This window comes from Chiloscyllium plagiosum, chromosome 11, assembly GCF_004010195.1.
Source record: "Chiloscyllium plagiosum isolate BGI_BamShark_2017 chromosome 11, ASM401019v2, whole genome shotgun sequence".
NCBI lineage: Eukaryota > Metazoa > Chordata > Chondrichthyes > Orectolobiformes > Hemiscylliidae > Chiloscyllium > Chiloscyllium plagiosum.
The window spans coordinates 94388731-94404186 of NC_057720.1; the positions used below are offsets into that span (position 1 = coordinate 94388731).

General features: G+C 43.8%; 1 protein-coding gene across 5 annotated transcripts in view; it reads left to right on the forward strand.

Moving 5' to 3' along the window:
* Positions 1–3574: 3574 nt before the first annotated feature.
* Positions 3575–15456, forward strand: part of LOC122554676 (golgin subfamily B member 1-like) — a 272444-nt gene continuing 260562 nt past the window's right edge. For all 5 annotated transcript variants that reach the window (XM_043700052.1, XM_043700053.1, XM_043700056.1 and 2 more), the window contains exon 1: positions 3575–3764. The gene's annotated coding sequence lies outside the window, so the exon portion shown is untranslated. The remainder of the gene's footprint in view (positions 3765–15456) is intronic.

Here is a 15456-nt window from a genome sequence, read left to right on the forward strand (position 1 = left end):
CATGTATTTTTAAATTATTTTTCCTCTCACCTTAAAAATATGCCCCCTAGACTTGAAATCCCCCACCCTAGGGAAAGGACATCTGCCATTTATCTTATCTATACCTCACATTACTTTGTAAATCTCTTTAAAGTCACCACTCAACTACCTACACTCCAGTAAAAATAAGTTCCACTCTATCTAGCCTTTCTATGTAATTCAAACCCTCCACTCCATGTAACATCCCGGTAAATCTCTTTTGAACCCTCTCCAGCTTAACGTTATCCTTTCTACAAGGATAGGATGGGGAAGAAAACTGCAGGGGATGGACACAATTGAAATGTGGAGCTTATTCAAGGAACAGCTACTGCATGTCCTTGATACATTTTTTACCTGTCAGGCAGGGAGGAAGTGATCAAGCGACGGAGCCAGGGTTTACTAAAGAAGTTGAATCTCTTGTCAAGAGGAAGAAGAAGGCTTATGTTAGGATGAGATGTGAAGGCTCAGTTAGGGTGCTTGAGAGTTACAAGCTAGCCAGGAAGGACCGAAAGAGAGAGCTAAGAAGCGCCAGGAGGGGACATGAGAAGTCGTTGGCAGATAGGATCAAGGAAAACTCTAAAGCTTTCTATATGCATATCAGGAATAAAAGAATGACTAGAGAAAGATTAGGACCAATCAAGGATAGTAGTGAGAAGTTGTGTGTGGAGTCCGAGGAGATGGGGAAGCTCAAAATGAATATTTTTAATCTGTATTCACACTGGAAAGAGACAATGTGTCGAGGACAATATTAAGATACAGGCTACGAGGCTAGACAGGGTTGAGGTTCACAAGGTGGTAGTGTTAGCAATTCTGGAGAGAGTGTGAAAATAGGTTAGTCCCCTAGGCTGAATGGGATTTATCCTAGGATTCTCTTGGAAGCCAGGAAGGCTATTGCAGAGCCTTTGGCTTTGATCTTCATGTCGTCATTGTCTACAGGAATAGTGCCAGAAGACTGGAGGATAGTAAATGGCCCCTTGTTCTAGAAGGGGAGTAGAGACAACTCCGGTAATCATAGACCAGTGAGCCTTACTTCGGTTATCGGTGAAGTTTTGGAAAGATTATAAGAGTTATGATTTATAATCATCTAGAGAGGAATGAGTTGATTAGGATTGGGGATAGTCAACATGGTTTTGTGAAAGATAGATTGTGCGTCACAAACCTATTGGGTTCTTTGAGAAGGTGACCAAACAGGTGGGTGAGGGTAAAGTGGTTAAAGCGGTGTATATGTATTTCCGTAACGTGTTTGATAAGGTTCCCCTCGGTAGGCCATTGCACAAAATACGGAGGGATGTGATTGAGGATAATTTAGTGGTTTGGATCAGAAATTGGCTGGCTGAAAGAAGACAAAGGGTGGTGGTTGATGGGAAATGTTCATCCTGGAGTTCAGTTACTGGTGCTGCAACGCAAGGATCTGTTTTGGGTCCACTGCTGTTTGTCATTTTTATAAATAACCGAGATGAGTATGTAGAAGGATGGGTTAGTAAATTTGCGGATGACACGAAGGTCGGTGGTGTTGTGGATAGTGCTGAAGTATGTTGCAGGTTATAGAGGTACATAAATAAGCTGCAGAGCTGTGCTGAAGGGTGGCAAATGGAATTTAATGCGGAAAAGTGTGAGGTGATTCGTTTTGGAAGGAGCAACAGGAATAAAGAGTACTGGGATATTGGTAAGAGTCTTGGTAGTGTAGATGAGCAGAGAGATCTCGGTGTCCATGTACATAGATCCCTGAAAGTTGCCACCCAGGTTGATAGGGTTGTTAAGAAGGAGAAAGTGAGGACTGCAGAGGCTGGAAATCAGAGCTGAAAATGTGTTGCTGGAAAAGCGCAGCAGGTCAGGCAGCATCCAAGGAGCAAGAGAATCGATGTTTCGGGCATGTGCCCTTCTTCATTCCTGAAGAAGGGCTCATGCCCGAAACGTCGATTCTCCTTCTCCTTGGATGCTGCCTGACCTGCTGTGCTTTTCCAGCAACACATTTTCAGGGTTGTTAAGAAGGCATACAATTTGTTAGCTTTTATTGGTAGAGGTATTGAGTTTCGGAGTGCCAAGATCATACTGCAGCTGTATAAAACTCTGGTGCGGCCGCACTTGGAGTATTGTGTACAGTTCTGGTCATTGCATTATAGGAAGGCTGTGGAAGCTTTGGAAAGGGTGCAGAGGAGACTTACTAGGATGTTGCCTGGTGTGGAGGGAAGGTCTTATGAGGAAAGGCTGAGGGACTTGAGGCTGTTTTCATTAAAGAGAAGGTTGACAGGTGACTTAATTGAGATAGGATGGACAGTGAGAGCCGTTTTCCTTGGATGGTGGTGACTAGCACAAGGGGACATAGCTTTAAATTGAGGGGTGATAGATAGAGGACAGATGTCAGGGGTAGTTTCTTTACTCAGAGAATAGTAGGTGTGTGGAACACCATGTCTGCAACAGTGGTAACTCGCCAATTTTAAGGGCATTTAAATGGACATTGGATAGACATATGGATGAAAACAGAATAGTGTAGGATAGACAGGCTTCAGATTGGTTCCATAGGTCAGTGCAACATCAAGGGCTGAAGGGCAGTGTACTGTGCTGCAATGTTCTATGTTCTATAAAGGGCGACGAGAACTGGACCCAGTACTCCAGAAGTGGTGTTGCCAATGTCTTGTACATCCACAACATAATGTCCCAACTGTTATATTCACCAGTCTGTGCAATGAACACAAATGTCCTAAATGCCTTCTTAACCAGCTTAGTCATATGGTGGCACAGTGGTTAGCACTGATGGCTCACAGAGACCCAGGTTCAATTCCCGCCTCAGGTGACTGACTGTATGGAGTTTGCACATTCTCCCTGTGTCTGTGTGGGTGTGCTCCGGTTTCCTCCCACAATCCAAAAATGTGCAGGCCAGGTGAATTGGCCATGCTAAATTGCCTGTAGTGTTAGGTGAAGGGCCAAAGGGCCTGTTTCCACACTCTAAGTAATCTAATCTTAAAAAAAAAGTGTTGCAAACTTCAAATAATCATGTATTTAGATTAGATTACATTACAGTGTGGAAACAGGCCCTTCGGCCCAACAAGTCCACACCGACCCGCCGAAGCGCAACCCACCCATACCCTCTACATTTACCCCTTACCTAACACGACGGGCAATTTAGCCAGGCCAATTCACCTGACCTGCACATCTTTGGACTGTGGGAGGAAACCGGAGCACCCGGAGGAAACCCATGCAGACACGGGGAGAACGTGCAAACTCCACACAGTCAGTCGCCTGAGGCGGGAATTGAACCCGGGTCTCTGGTGCTGTGAGGCAGCAGTGCTAACCACTGTGCCACCGTGCCACCCATGGTGTACCTGAACCCTAAGTCTCCCTTTTCTACACCTCTGTGATTGATAATACAGAGTTTTATTGTTTGAATCACATTTGCTGACTTTTTCAGCTCTGTTGATGTTGTTCCATTTAAATATGTTCCTTTGCTGAGTATCGCTGCAGCCTAACTGTCAACCACTAGGCGGCAGCAATTAGCGCCTTGATCACGTGAAACGTCGCGTCTTATGTTTCGTGTGACGTAAGGCCGTATGACGTGATGATGTCACGCAGCTGAGTTCTGGTTTCTGGGCTGCGGCGGAGTAGGCGCTGCGGCATGTTCCACTGCTCTATGGCGGTTCCTTCGCTGCATCGGACATGCGTTTAAGTCGATAAATACGGCCATGACTCCATAAGGCGTCCTCCTCTCTCTCTGCGCTGCGGGTTTTGGGGATCTGGGTCCAGCGCAGGTAAGGGCCCGATTGCGCATGTGCGGGCTGCTGCCGGGTCCGAGGGTAAAAACAATGACTGCAGATGCTGGAAACCAGATTCTGGATTAGTGGTGCTGGAAGAGCACAGCAGGTCAGGCAGCATCCGAAGACAGGCAAAATCGACGTTTCGGGCAAAAGCCCTTCATCAGGAATAAAGACAGTGAGCCTGAAGTGTTGGTAAAAACAATGACTGCAGATGCTGGAAACCAGATTCTGGATTAGTGGTGCTGGAAGAGCACAGCAGTTCAGGCAGCATCCGAGGAGCAGTAAAATCAACGTTTCGGGCAAAAGCTGGACCGAGGGGACAACCTGAAGGGAAGGTTTGGGGGATGGGTTAGTGACACGGGAAAGTAGTGATTGTGTAATGTGAAAGTAATAGGAATAATGTGAGATGAAGAACAATAATCTGAGAGGAAGAATATAATAATCTGGTAGGAATAATGTGAGTGATGGCAATGTAACAACGAGTAATAATAACGATGGTGTTGAGGAGCCGACGTTGGACTGGGGTGGACAAAGTTTAAAAATCACACAACACCAGGTTATAGTCCAAAAGGTTCAATTGGAAGCACTAGCTTTCGGAGTGCTGCTCTGTCAAGTAGCTGTGGAACAGGATTGCAGTATCATGCAATAAACTAAGTTTGTTCAATATATCATTTCACTTGCATAACACTGTAATCTTTTGCTATAAATTCTGTGTCTTATGATCCTGTTCCTTAGCTACTTGATGAAGGAGGAGTGCTTCAGTCATTAAAAATCTTCACCATCCCCTTGGCCTTTTGTCACTAAGCAAGTTTTGACTCCAATTTGCCAAATTGTCTTGGATCCCATGGTGTCTTCTGAATCATTTCCTATGTGAGATCTAGTCAGAAGTCTGACTGAAGTTCATGTTAATGACACCCATTGCATGATGCTCACCTACACACCTACCTGAAACATAGCCACACCTGTTAGACATGATACATAGAACATACAACATTACAGTGCAGTACAGGCCCTTTGGCCCTTGATGTTGTACTGACCTGTGAAACCCATCTGAACCTACACTTCCATGCTCGTCCATTGGCCTATCCAATGACCATTTAAATGTCTTAAGTTGATGAGTGTGCCACTGTTGCAGTGTGTTCCATGCGCCTACTACTTTGAGTAAAGAAACTACCTCTGACATCTATCCTATTTCTATTACCCCTCAATTTAAAGCTATGTCCCCTCGTTCTAGTCACTGCCATCTGAGGAAAAAGGCTTTCACTGTCCACCCTATCGAACCCTCTGATTACCTTATATGTGTCAATTAAGTCACCTGTCAACCTTCTTCTCTTTAATGAAAACAGCCTTAAGTCCCTCAGCCTTTCCTCATAAGACCTTCCCTCCATACCAGGCAACATCCTCGTAAATCTCCTCTGCACCCTTTCCAAAGCTTCCACAGCTTTCCTATAATGCAGTGACCAGAACTGTGTGCAATACTCCAAGTGCGGCCACAGCAGAGTTTTGAACAGTTGCAGCATGACCTTGGCACCCCGAAACTCAATCCCTCTACCAATAAAAGCTAACAAACTGTATGCCTTCTTAACAACCCTATCAACCTGGGTGGCAACTTTCAGGGATCTATGTACATGGACAATTAGATCTCTCTGCTCATCTACACTAACAAGAATCTTACCATTAGCCCAGTACTTTTTGTTCCTGTTGATCTTTCCAAAGTGAATCACCTCTCACTTTTGCCACCTTCGGCCCAGGTCTGCAGCTTACCTATGTCCCTCTGTAACCTACAACAGCCTTCGTCACTATCCACAACTCTCCCGACCTTCGTGTCATCCGCAAATTTACTAACCCATTCAGGTCATTTATAAAAATGACACAGCAGTGGACCCAAAACAGATCTTGCAGTACACCACTAGTAACTGAAGTTTAGATCAGAGTGGTGCTGGAAAAGCACAGCAGGTCAGGCAGCATCGGAGGAGCAGGAAAATTAACGTTTCGGGCAAAAGCCCTTCATCAGGAATAGAGGGGCTTCAGGGTAGAGGAGCTGACCTTGTAGTTGCAGTGAGAGAGAGACTCACTGATATTCTTGTGGAGAGAGGAGGAGAACTTCTTCAAGACAGGCATCCTTGCAAGAGGATCCGCAGTAAGGTTAAAATCAACTAGGCAAAAGTGAGGACTACAGATGCTGAAACTAGAGTTTAGATCAGAGTGGTGCTGGAAAAGCACAGCAGGTCAGGCAGCATCCGAGGAGCAGGAAAATTGATGTTTCGGGCAAAAGCCCTTCATCAGGAATAGAACTGAACTATTCCTGATGAATAGAATGAACTCCAGAATGAGTATTTCCCATCCACCATCACCCTCTGTCATCTTTCAGCTAGCCAATTTCTGATCCAAACCGCTAAATCACCCTCGATCCCAAGGAGCATTCTTCCTGCATTTACTCTGTCTAGTCTTGTTAGAATTTTATAGGTTTCAATAAGATCCTCCTTCAATAACTAAACTGCAGTAAATATTGTCCTAATTGATACTGTCTGTCTTTATACTTCAGTTCTGCCATCCCAAGAATCAGTCTGGTAAATCTTTGTTGCACTCCGTTCACAGCCAGAACATCCTTCCTCAGATAAGGAGACCAAAGCTGCATGCAGTACTCGAGATATGATCTGATTACGTTCCAGTAATACATTGCTGCTCCTGTACTCAAATTCTCTTGCTGTGAACATACCATTTGCTGCTGTCTGCTGCTCTGCATGCTTTCTTTAGCCCCTGCTGTATGAGGACACATTGCTCTTTTTGCATCTCCCCATTCCCAATCTATCAGCATTCAGATAATCTGCCCTTATGTTTTTGCTACCAATATGGATAATCTCACATTTATCCAGATCTTACTTCAGCTGGCATGTATTTACCTACTCATTCAACTTGTACAAATCATATTGAAACATCTCTGCACTCTCCGAAGTTCACCCTCCCACCAGCTTTGTATTGTTTCAAACTTACAGATATTACATTTAATTGCCTCATATAAGTCATTAATATATATTGTGTTTAGCTGGGGTTTAAACAGTGATCCTTACCGTCCTCCCTCAGTCATTGTTAAAAATCTCTCAACACAAGGTTATAGTCCAATAGGTTTATTTGGAAGCACAAGCTTTCAGAGTGCTGCTTCTTTGTCAGTTAGCTAGTGATATGTGATCCACAGAGTGATATGTATGGAACAAACCTAGATTGCTGTCAAGTCTTTAATCACTAGAATGGGTTGCAAGTTTTGATTCATTAATACGTAAATCCCAGAATTTCTTTCAAATTACATTCCTGAGATAACTTAAGATTTTTATATAAAAGAAAGTGACATCTCAGCTCAGATAATGCATTAAAGGTGTGAGGTCAGGGTCTATCTGTGTTCCAATCTTGAGTCAGACTGGTTCTACTTCCAAAGTAATGTTATGAAGTTGAAGGCGTGTACTGTATCTTTGAGAGAGAGTGAAGGCTGTTTTGCGCAGAGCTTGCAGACATCAGTCATGTGACTGACTAGCAGTCTCCGTGTACTAGAAAATTAGAAAGAGAACAAAGAAAATTTACAGCCCAGGAACAGGCCTTTTGGCCCTCCAAGCCTGAGCCAATCAAAATCCACCATCTAAACCTATCGCCCAATTCCTAAGCATCTGTATCTCTCTGCTCCCCACCTACTCATGCATCTGTCTAGACGCTAGCAATGCGTTCCAGGCACCTACCACCCTCTGTGTAAAGTACTTGCCCCTTAAACTTTTCACCTCTCACCTTGAACACGTGACATCTCGTTATTGAATCTCTCACCCTGGGAAAACGCTTATCTCTTACCCTGTCTAGAACCTTCATGATTTTGTAGACCTTAATCAGGTCCCCCCATAATCTCCTTTTTTTCTAATGAAGACACTCCTAACCTACTCAACCTGTCTTCATAGCTAGCACCTTCCATACCAGGCAATATCCTCATAAACCTTCTCTGCACTCTCTCCAAAGTGTCCACATCCTTTTGGTAATGTGTCGACCAGAACTGCACACAGTATTCTAAATGCGGCCGAACCAAAGTCTTGTACAATTTTAACATAACCTGCCAGCTATTATACTCAATACCCATCCCATGAAGGCAAGCTTACCATATGCCTTCTTGACCATTCTATTCACCTGTTGAGCCATCTTCAGGGTACAATGGACCTGAACTCTGAGATCTCTCTGCTCATCGACTTTTCCCAAGGCTCTTCCGTTTACAGTATAGATTGCTCTAGAATTAGATTTCCCAAAATGCATCACTTCACATTTGCCTGGATTGAACTCCATCTGCCACTTCTCCACCCAACTCTCCAGTCTATCGCTATTCTCCTGTATTCTTTGACAGTCCCTTATGCTTTCAACTACTACACCAATCTTCGTGTCATCTAAACTTACTAATCAAATGAACAATGCCCTCTTCCAGATCATTTATTTATATGTTACAAACAACAGTGGCCCCAGCACTGATCCCTGTGAAACACCACTGGTCACCTTTCTCCATTTCGAGAAACTCCCTTCTACTACTCTCTGTCCCCAGTTCGTTATCCACCTAGATAGAACACCCTGCACACCATGTGACTTCGCTTTCTCCATTAGTTTACCATGGGGAACCATATCAAATGTCTTGTGAAAGTCCATGTATATGACATCTACTGTAGGGATTCCATGATTTTATGAAACCTGCAACCCATTTGTTCAATACATCAGATCGTTGTATGACACTTTGATCTTTTACTATAAATTCTGTGTCCTACGATTCTGCATCACTAGCTACCTGTCGAAGGAGCAGCACTCCAAAAGCCTGCACTTCCAAATAAACCTGTTGGACTCTCACCTGGTGTTTTAATTTTTAACTTTGTCTACTCCAGTCCAACACCAGCACCACCACATCCTTAGTCATTGGCTGCCACTCTGAGTGTCCTGTTAATTCTACTCTTGGCTGTCTGCCAACCACTTTCCTAACCTTCTTAGTACATTATGCCCAATTCAATGCTCTTTCCTTCAAAGCCTTCTTAAGGTCTGTTGGCTCCTTTTCATTTCTACTAGTTACGCTCCCTCGGTTTGCCAGCAGATTTGTGAGGCACAATTTCCCTTTCATAAATCCATGCTGATTCTGTCTAGTCCTGTCACTGTTTTCCAAGAGCTCCGATATTAGAACATCGAACAATACAGCGCAGAACAGGCCCTTCGGCCCTCAATGTAGCGCCGACCTGTGAGCTATTCTCAGCTCATCCCCCTACACAATGCCATCATCATCCATGTGCTTATCCAAGAATTGTTTAAAACTCCCAAATGTGGCTGAGTTAACTACATTGGCAGGTAGGGCATTTCACTCTTACCAGTAAAGAACCTGCCTCTGAAGTATGTCTTAAATCTATCACCCCTCAATTTGTAGTTATGTCCCTCGTACAAACTGACGTCATCATCCCAGGAAAAAAACTTTCATTGTCTACCCTATCTAATCCTTTGAGCATCTTGTATGTCTCTATCAAATCCCCTCTTAGCCTTCTTCTTTCCAATGAGAACAGACCAAGGTCTTTCAACCTTTCCTCATAAGACCTTCCCTCCAGACCAGGCAACATCCTGGTAAATCTCCTCTGCACCTTTTCCAATGCTTCCACATCCTTCGCGAAATATGGGGATCAGAACTGTACACAATATTCCAAGTGCAGCCGCACTAGCTTTCTTTATAGTTGCAGCATGATATCGCAGCTTTGGAACTCAATTCCTCAATCAATGAAACCTAACACATCATATACCTTCTTAACAGCACGATCAACCTGGGTGGCAACTTTCAGGGATCTGTGTCCATGGACTCCAAGATCCCTCTGCACATCCACGCTACCAAGAATCTTTCCATTGATCCAGTACGCTCTCTTCCTGTTACTCTTCCCAAAGTGCATCACCTTACATTTAGCTGCATTGAACTCCACTTGCCACCTCTTAGCCCAATTCTGCAGTTTATCCAAGTCCCCCTGCAACCTGCAACATTCTTCCAAACTGTCCACTACTCCATCGACTTTCATGTCATCTGCAAGTTTACTAATCCATCCACCTATGCCTGCGTCAAAGTCATTTATAAAAATGACAAACAGCAGTGGTCCCAAAACAGATCCTTGTGGCACACCACTAGTAACTGGACTCCAGGCTGAATATTTTTCATCAACTACCACTCGCTGCCTTCTTTCAGAAAGCCAGTTCCTAATCCAAACTGCTAAATCACCCTCAATTCCATGCCTCTGCATTTTCTCCAACAGTCTACCATGAGGAAACGTATTAAAGGCTTTACTGAAGTCTATGTATGCCACATCAACTGCCCTACCCTCATCTACATGCTTGGTCACCTTCTCAAAAAATTCAGTGAGGTTTGTGAGACATGACCTGCCCTTGACGAAACCATGTTGACTGTCTGAAATCAAATTGTTGCTTGCTAGATAATTTTAAGTCTTATCTCTTATAATCCTTTCCAAAACCTTTCCTACAACAGAAGTAAGGCTCAGTTGTCTATCATTACCTGGGTCCTTTCTACTGCCCTTCTTGAACAAGGGCACAACATTTGCAACCCTCCAGTCCTCTGGTACCAAACCTTTAGACAATGATGACTCAAATATCAAAACCAAAGGATCTTCTATCTCCTCCCTAGCTTCCCAGAGAATCTTCGGATAAATCACATCCGGCTCAGGGGACTTGTCTACTTTCACTCCTTCAAGAATTGATAACACCTGTTCGTAATTAACCTCGATCCTTTCTAGTCTAATATCTCGTACCTCATTCTTCTCCTCTACAATATTCTCCTTTTCCTGAATGAAAACCAATGAGAAACATTCATTTAGCACCTCTCCGATCTGCACAGGGTCCATACTCAACTTCCCAGTTCTGTCTTTGACTGGCCCTGTTCCTACCCTAGTCGTCCTTTTATTCCTCACATACCTATAAAAAGCTTTAGGGTTCTCCTTTATTCTATTTACTACTCGTGTCCTCTCTTTGCTCTTCTTAACTCTCTCTTTAAATCCTTCCTAGCTGATCTGTAACTCTCCGTCGCCTCATCTGAACCATCTTGACTCATCAACACAAGCCTCCTTCTTCCACTTAACAAGAGATGCAATTTCTGTAGTAAACCACAGTTCCTTTACCTTATCACTTCCTCCCCTGACGGGGACATACTTATCAAGGACACTCAACATCTGTTCCTTAAACCAGCTCCACATTTCCATTGTCTGCATCCCCTGCATTTTGCTACCCCATGCTATGCATCCTAATTCTTGTCGAATCACATTGTAATTGCCCTTGCCCCATTGATAACTCTTGACCTGTGGCATGTACCTATCCCTTTCCATCGCTAAACTAAACGTAACTGAATTACGGTCACTCTCTCCAAAGTGCTCACCTACAACTAAATCAAACACCTAACCAAGCACCAGATCCAGTGTAGCCTCCCCTCTTGTCAGCCCTTCGACATACTGTGTCAGGGAACCCTCCTGTACACATTGGACAAAAACTGGTCCATCCGATGTACTAGAGTTACAGCATTTCAGGTCAATGTTGGGGGAAGTTAAAGTCCCGAGGAGAAAGTGAGGACTGCAGATGCTGGAGATCAAAGTTGAAACTTTATTGCTGGAACAGCACAGCAGGTCAGGCAGCATCCAGGGAACAGGAGATTCGACGTTTCGGGCACAGGCCCTTCTTCAGGAAGTTAAAGTCCCCCATAATGACCACCCTGTTCCTTTTATTTCAACCTAGAATAATTTTGCCAATCCTCTCTTCTACCTCCCTAGAACTCTGCGGAGACCTATTAAAAAAAACTCCAAGCAGTGTGACCTCTCCTCTCCTGTTTCAGACTTCAGCCCACACTATCTCAGTAGATGAGTCCTTGTCAAAAGTTCTTTCAGCCACTATTATACTATCCTTGACTAACAAGGCCACACCTCCCCCTCTTTTACCACCTTGCCTGTTCTTAATGAAAGATCTAAACCCTGGAACCTGCAACATCCATTCCTCACCCTACTCTATCCATGTCTTCAAAATGGCCACAACATCGAAGTCCCAGGTACCTATCCATGCTGCAAGCTCACCTACCTTATTTCTGATACTCCTGGCATTGAAGTAGACATATTTCAAACCAGTTTGCCGTCTGCCAGCACATTCCTGTGACTGTGAAATCCTGTCCCTGTCCTCGCTACTCTCATCCTCCTGTGCACTGCAACTGCACCTCAGGTTGCCAACCCCCTGCTGAGCTAGTTTAAACTCACCCGAATAGCACCAGCAAATTTCCCACCTAGGATATTAGTACCTCTCTGGTTCAAGTGAAGACTGTCCTGTTTGTACAAGTCCCACCTTCCCCAGAATGACCCCCAATTATCCAAGTACCTGAAACCCTCCCTCCTGCACCATCCTTGCAGCCATGTGTTCAGCTGAGATATCTCCCTATTCCTTGCCGCACTATCACGTGGCACAGGTAACAAACCAGAGATAATAACTCTGTTTGTTCTAGCTCTCAGCTTCCACCCTAGATCCCTGAAATCCTGCGTTACATCCCAACCCCTCTTTCTATGTCATTGGTACCTACGTGGACCACGACTTGAGGCTGGTCACCCTCTCCCTTCAGAACCCCAAAGATATGATCCGAGACATCACGGGTCTTGACACCTGGGACCCAACACACCAGCTGTGAGTCTTGCTCGTTCCCAACAAAACTTCCATCTGACCGTCTAACTATTGAGCCCCCAATGACTAACACTCTGCCCCTTTCCCTCCTTCCATTCTGTGCAACAGGGACAGGCTCTGTGCAAGAAACCTGGGCCCCACTGCATACCCCTGGTAAGTCATTCCCCCCCCCCCCAACAGTATTCAAAACAGTATAGATGTTTTTCAGGGGAACGACCACAGTGCATCCCTCCACTGACTTTTTTTTTACCCCTTTGAACAGTCACCCAGCTTTCTTCGTGCCTAGGAGTAACTATTTCCCTGTAACTCTTATCTATCACAGCCTCTGCTTCCCGAATGATCCGAAGTTCATCCAGATCCCTCTCCAGTTCCCTAACATGGTCTTGGAGGAGCGAGATTGGGTGCACTTCCTGCAGATGTACTTGGATGGGACACTAATGGCGTCCCTCACCTCAAACATCATGCAGGAGGAACATTTTTCTTCCTGCACTGCCATCCCTGCTAGTCCCCTAATCAGAAAATAAATATTTAATATTGGATTCTAAGTATTTGCTCTGCTAACTGGTCTATGATACCCTGTTCTCTTGCTACACGCTTTTTAAAATAGTGTTGTGTTAGTTATCCTCTAATCCATTGGAACTGTTGAGTGTATAGAATCTTGAAAGATGAGTATCAATGCATCCACTAAGGTTTTCGTGAAGGTCTGTTGCTTGGATTGTGGATTTAGTTGTTAAGTCAGTTTGCTGAGGTGGTTGATTTTCTTGCAGATGTTTATCTCCATCCTGAATGACATCGTTAGTACTGTGTAGCCTCTGGATGAAATGCTGTTCTTATGATCCGCCCCGAATTTATACAGCTCTGTCAGTTGTGGCGGGTGGTTCTACTTTTGGTTTTGTACTGCGGTGAATTATAGACGGGGTATATTTCAATGTGTTTGTTTATGGAACCCGTGGATGAATACCAGGCTTCTTGGAATTCTTGAGCTTGTCTTGAGCTTGCCTGTTCCAGTATCATAACCTTGTCCGAGCTGAATTGGTATCCTTCGTTGTCAGTGCAAGTTAATGTGAGGGAGGAGTGGTTGTGTTGGTTTGTTGCAAACTGATGCTCATTTATTCTGTTGGTGAGTTTTCTGCCTGTTTGTGTTTTGTAATGTTTGTTACAGTTGCTGCATGGTATTTTGTTCCTCTGAGGAAACTAATAGCACACAAACCAACAGCCACACTTTGTCAGTTACTATCCAGGACAAAAGACCTCATACCCACAACATGCAGGATGAATGTGATATATGAAATATCATGCAGCAACTGTGAGAAGCATTACATAGGACAAACAAGCAGGAAACTCGCCACCAGAATACATGAGCGTCAGCTTGCAACAAAATGACACAGCTGGTCCTCCCTCATATCAATACACATTGACAACGTTAAAGCACTGGGACAGGCTAAATAAAGACAAGCTCAGGAATTCCTGGAGGCCTGATATTCATCCACTGGTTCCATAAATAAACATGTTGAAATAGACCCCATCTACAGCCTACTCCAGTACAAAACCGGATGTAGAACCACCCATCTCAACTGATAGAGCTGTGTAAATTCAGGGCAGATCACAACGATGGCGCTTCATCTGGAGGCTACACAGCATTGACGATACCTCCTAGAAGGGAGACAAACTGTTTGCAAGAAAATCAACCAGCTTGGTGAACCAACTAACAACTACATCCACTGTTTCTAGGGCCACATCCTTAAATTTTTTGGGTGGATTATTACACCCTGGGGATTTATTGGCCTTTAATCCTAACAATTTCCCCAATACCATATCACTGCTAATACTGATTTCCTTAAGTTCTGCCTACACCCTCTGATCCCCCAACAGTTTGGGACATGACTTGTGTCCTCCTTTTATGAAGATGGAATCAAATATATATTTAATTGTTCTATTATCCATTTCTGACATGTCCTTACCAATCTTTACCATGTTTTGTCCTGCTTCACGAAATTTAAACTGCACCAATTCCTCAAGTCTATAGTTTGTTTGGGCCAATTTGTATGCCCCTTCCTTGAAAATAGTACTGTCCCTAATTTCCATTGATAGCAATGGATGAGCCTTTTCTACTTCATTTCTGTGCCAAACTGGAATGAACAATTGTTCGAGTTCTTCCATGCACTCTTTAAATGTTTTCCATTACCCATCCAATGTTATCGCTTTAAGTAATGGTCCCCAGTTTATCATAGCTAGCTTGCGTTTCATACTGTAGTAGTTTCATTTGTTTAGATTCAGTACCCTAGTGTCAGGATTACTTTCATCACTGCATTTTAATGAAGAATTTTATTACAGAATGGACCTCTTTCCAAGGGACCTCCTACAGCTAGATTGCCAATTATTCCTTTGTCATTACACCATTCTCAGTCTAGCATGATCTGTTCTCGAGCTGGTTCATCAATGTACTGATCCAGAAATACACCTTGTGTATGCTCCAGGAATTCCTCCTGTACGGTAGTGTAGTGATTCAATTTGCTTAATCAGTATGCAGATTAAAGTAGCCTATAATTACAGCTGTTACTTTATTGCATACATCTCAATCTGTATATGGGGGTGATGAGGGAAGTGGACTGGAAGCACAATTTGTGTCATGATCATATTGGCTGGTGTGTTCTGTCTCACTGGGATAACAGGCTGGTAAATAGCTATTTCCAGAGTCATCACAAAAATTAAAAATTTCAACAAAAATGTAGAATTCACTAAGTTACCTGGCATTTAGACCCAGATTTACAGAAACAATGTTTCCATGTTTTTGAACTTAAGAATTATGATTTACTATAAATGTATAGATTTTAACTACAGATAAACAATTATGAACTGTAGACATGTAGCCCTACTAAAATTCTAATCCCCTTGAAAATTCCCCCTTAGGCACACAGACAGACAGACAAATGAGCGGAGGGAAAGATTGGTCTCTGTTCACAGGGTTCACTGAGACGGTCCTTTCGGCTTCTTA